Genomic DNA, 5,228 nt, shown 5'->3' with positions numbered 1-5,228 from the left:
ATATATATATATACATACATATATACATATACACACACACACATACATACATACATACATACATACATGCATACATACATACATACATACATACATACATACATACATACATATATAGGGTGAGGCAAAAGTCATGCACCATAGGGGTTAATTAATTAAATGTCTACTTTGTGGTGATATTTTCTTTGTAGAAACAATTTTGATGAAGTAAGATGAATGAAAAACTAAGGAAAGATGAAATGAATGAGTAACCTTAGTATTCGTGTATGGGGAAGCAGATGCTACTCACAGGTCTGCTGCAGAGGAATTCAACAGGCAGAATCCACTCCAAGTTCTACCTGATAAAATCAACTGTTGGATGTCTAATTAATCGTTTTAAGGAAACTGGTAGTGTTGCTGACCGCCCTCAAAGCGGTAGGCCAAAAAGTGCAACTGATCCAATAGCGACGATGGAATTGAAAATGAATGCAGTAAATTAACAGAGGAAACTCTGTGACTTGTTAATGAATCATGCAGGTACAGAATTGAAATGTGTTATGAAAAAGGAGGACATTTTGAACAGCATGTATAACAATTAAATAACTAGCAAATAAAATTTTCATGTCTAATTATACTTTTAATCTCACCCTGTATATACACACACACACACACACACACACACACACACACACACACACACACACACACACACACACTCACTCACACACACACGTGTAAGTGTGTGTGTGTGCATAGGTGCAGCATGGTTGTGTGGTCAAGAAGATTGCTTCTCAACTGCATAGTCCTGGGTTCAGTCCCACTGTGTTGTACCTTGGGCAAGTGTCTTCAACAATACCTCCAGGTTGACCAAAGCCTTGTGAGTGGATTTGGTAGATGGAAAGTGAAAGAAGTCAGTCCCACATATATTTGTGTGTGTGCATGCATGTGTGAGTGTTTGTGTCTCGTCTTGTTATTGCATGACTGTTTTGGCTTGGTTTCTATGGCTGGATGCTCTTCCCAGGTAAAGGAATGTCATTCATTTCAAACAGGTAAATGAATATCATTCATTTTCAATATTCAGCAAAAGTGTATCTGATCATAGGGAAATGTTACCTTGCTTGGATCAGCAACAGGAAAAGCATCCATCTGACCCATGCAAGCATAGAAAAGTGGATGTGAAAATAATGTTGATGATGATAACAACATCCCCCACAAATCACAGGCCAATTTTCTTATGCAAAACAATGCACATTAGATAATATATGTCCTAAAAGTAATGCTTGGTTTCATATTTTTAAATTTTTAAATTAGGCATTACTTTTGTAACATCCTGTAATCTTTCTTAACAGATGGAATGATTGCAGCTTGAACTCATTTAGTCATAGATTTGGTCAATTAAAGCTGATCTGGCTTGTGAACAAAAAACAAACACAATAACAGAAACCTTTTATCCAAGAGGTGGCTGATATGAATCAATTAGTGAAATTAGATAAGTAAAACATGATATAGTCTAAGAATTAAATACTTTATTTAGTAAATGTAAATATGTTTCTATGGTTAAAAAAAGACATTTACTCTTTCTGTAGAATTATTATTGTTTAGACCCAAATCAGGCCTGCTCTAGCAGACCTATAATTGTCTGGTCTTTTTAGAAGTATTCAGGACTATGTTACGTCATAAGACCTCTTTTTAAAGACATTGGGTTGTGATTTGATGGAGTTCTGACTAGGTTCCTACAGGACAACTTAATGAGAACCACTGACCAAATTTGTGGCTAGTGCAAAGTCCTTTCCAGACATAAGGTGACATGGTAATGGACTGGTGTAGTAGACAGGGCCATTAGAGCAAAGAAAAGGGCCTGAAAGGACTGGAAGAGTATGGTAGCAGGGGACTATATCCAGGAGCTAGAAAGAGGCTAGGAGACTGGTATGTTTGGCCAGAGGAGAAGAAGAAAGGAAAAGGAAGAAGTTCACCAATATTCTGCAGTGTGAAGACCAGCAGCTTGAGGTTTTTTTGGATTACAAGACAGTGTGTGAGAGAAAATTATGATGTTGTTGGAAAGAAGTGTGTTTGCATGGATGATGGTTCATTTGCAGTTAGTGATTCTGCAAAGAAAAATACTTGGAAAAGCCACTATGAAAGGCTGCTAGATGTAGAGAATGCATGGGAGAAGGAAAGCTTGTCTAATATGGACCTGACAAAGAGACCAACTATCTGAATCAACAGAAGCTTGGTAGATAAAGCAATTAAGGATATGAAAACAGGGAAAGCCACTGCCCATCAGGAATCAATGCTGAGATGCTTAAAATATCTGGCAGAATGAGATATGGCCTAGTCATCCAAATAGTCAATAAGGTTGTCGACAAAGAAGTCCTACCGAATGACTGGTGTAGTAGCATTATGGTTAACTGCTACAAAGGTAATGGAAACACCTTAGACAGAAACAATTATAGAGTTATCAAATTGCTGGACCAGGTCACGAAAGTTACAGAGAGGGACATAGTTCCTGGATGAGATGCAGTTTGGTTGTATACCAGGGAGAAGAACTACTGCTCCCAGATCTGGTAGTGGTCAACGTGGAAGCTAGAGATAAATGAGTAGTTGGTGAGAGCAGTACAAGCCATGTACAAGGATGCTGCCAGTAGGTGAAGGTCAGCAGTGAATATAGCAATGAATTTAGTGTACAAGCAGGAGTTCACTAAGGAATGGTTCTCAGCCGCATTTTTGTCCACCTGGCCATAATGGAGGAATTTAAAACTGACTACTCTTGGTAGCTCCTCTGTACTGATGACCTTGTTCACATTGCTGAATCACTACCAGAATTGGAGAAGAAATTTCTGGTGTGGAAGCAAGATCCAGAATCAAAGGGCCTTAGAGTTAACTTAGCAATGACCGAAGTCCTTGTAAGTAGGAAAACAGACAAATTTCAAATCCTTTCAGTGAGATGCTTCAATGTCTGGGGTGATACTTAGAAGTTGTTGATAGTTTCTATTACCTAGGTAACCAAGTTAGCAATCGAGGTGACAGTTTTGAAAGCATAGTTGTTTGAATAAGAACAGGCTGGGTAAAGTACAGAGATCTACTACCTTTGCTGATAACAAAGGGCCCCTCCCTCAGAGTGAAAGGCAGATTGTATGATGCCTCTGTATGAACAGCTGTGCTACATAGCAGTGAAATATGGGCTATGATGACTGAGGATATGTGAAAGCTTCAAAGAAATGAAGCCTGCATGCTCTGATGGATGGGTAATGTCAGTGTACATGTACAACAGAGTGTAAATAATTTAAGAGGAAAACTGGGTACAAGAGGCATTAGTGTTCAAGAGAGAAGATTGTGCTGGTATGGTCATGTGATGTCTATGAATGCGGACAGCTGCATTGAGAAGAGCAGGTCTCTAGTTTAGTTTTGGAGGGAACCTGTGTAAAAGATAGACCTAGGAAGAGGTGGGACGAAGTGGTGAGAAAGGACCTTTAGACATTCAGTCTCACAGAGGAGATGACAAGGGACCAAAAATTGTGGTGATTTGGTGTCGTTAAGAAAACACATCAAGTTAAGTAAAACTGTGGCCATCCATGCATACAGGTATGTCCTCTACATCCCTTTCTCAATGGAGAGGTCCTTGCCTTGAATGCTCATGGGTGCTGATACCACATACAAAGCACTTATGCTAGTGTCACATAAAAGCATCCATGCTAGTGCCATGTAAAAGCAATCATGTGATATATATCCACTTGTGAGGCTTTGGTTGGCCCAAGGCTATAATAGAGAACACTCACCCAAGTTGCCACACTGTGGGACTGAACCTGGAAACTATATGGTTGAGAAGTAAGTTTCTTACCACATAGCCATGCCTGCGCCTATTCATTACCATCATCATCATCATCATCACCATGTTGCAAGCATTCAGATCATGTCCCTTGCCCACAAATAACTTCCTACCCTCATCTCCCATCATTCTTGAAGACTCTGAAAAGGATCGAAAATCATTGCCCTTCCCCTTTTCACAAAACAATGAAAGGATTTAAAACATCAAAAAATTCAATATGGGAAAAAAAATTAAAAAAAAGAAAGAAAGGAAAAGTAGAAATATTTCCATAATTAGCTTACGTTTGGCCGATGCCTGTGAAAGTATGGTAACTAAACACAGCATGCTCAACAATGTGTACATCTTGCAGCTATTAAAAATTTTTGCTAGAGAGGAAAATATTAACGGACAAATGGCACAATATTGAAATTAATTTACTTTTTAATAGTGATCTTTGCTCAGTTATAAGATGACTTTGACAACAACAAAACAAAATGAAAGAAAAGAAAAGAAAAGAAAAGGAAGATTAGCATCCATTCTTTTTCCTTTACAGAACATTCTTTACAAATAGAAAAATCAATCTTCCACTGTCCTCGGTGTTGTTTGTGAATATTGCATCGATTGGATCGGATCATAGCACATAAGCGTCATTTTAATTTTGAAAGGACAACTTGAAACTAGAATTAGATAAGAGATAAATGGGGGAGGAGGAGGAGACAGACAGAAACATAAATAGATAAATAGACACCAAATTGTTATAAATGTTATTTATTGCTTATTAAAAAAAAAAAACGATTGAATACCATTTGTTTTGTATTCATTTTTCATCACTGAATGGACAAAAACTGTTTTAGCATATCTAAAGGAGCAAATAGACAGCTGTTGGTAGAGGATGACAATTTGAAACATGAATTTCTTGATGGCATTGTGTTGGCAATGCTTCTTCTGAAGGAAAATTAAGAAAATGATAAAAATAAAAGTTGAATACATCAGTTTTCCTTTTTTTAAAAAAAGTCTTTTCTAAAAAATGATTTTACTGACTTCCTAACCACGTAGTTTCAAATTTAGTCCCACAGTTTGGCACTTTGGGTCAGTCTCTAGTACTATAGCTCCAGCCAACCAAAGCCTCGTGAATGTATTTGGTAGATAGAAACTGAAGGTGAAAGGACATCATCATCATCATTTAATGTCTGCTTTCTATGCTGGCTTGGGTTGGACAGTTTGATAGGAACTAGCTGGACAGAAGACTGCACAAGGCTTCAGTGTCTGTTTTGGTGCAGTTTTTATGGCTAGATGCTTTTCCTAACACCAATCACCCTGTAGAATGGACCAAGTGCTTTTTACGTGGTACCAGCACAGGCAAGGTCAGTTTTGGCATGGTTTTTATAGTTGGGTGCCTTTCCAAACACCAGTCACTTATATATATATATATATATATATATAT

Source organism: Octopus bimaculoides, chromosome 25 (assembly GCF_001194135.2).
Source record: "Octopus bimaculoides isolate UCB-OBI-ISO-001 chromosome 25, ASM119413v2, whole genome shotgun sequence".
In the NCBI taxonomy this organism is placed as follows: Eukaryota; Metazoa; Mollusca; class Cephalopoda; order Octopoda; family Octopodidae; genus Octopus; species Octopus bimaculoides.
Note: the sequence above shows the minus strand (reverse complement) of the source record.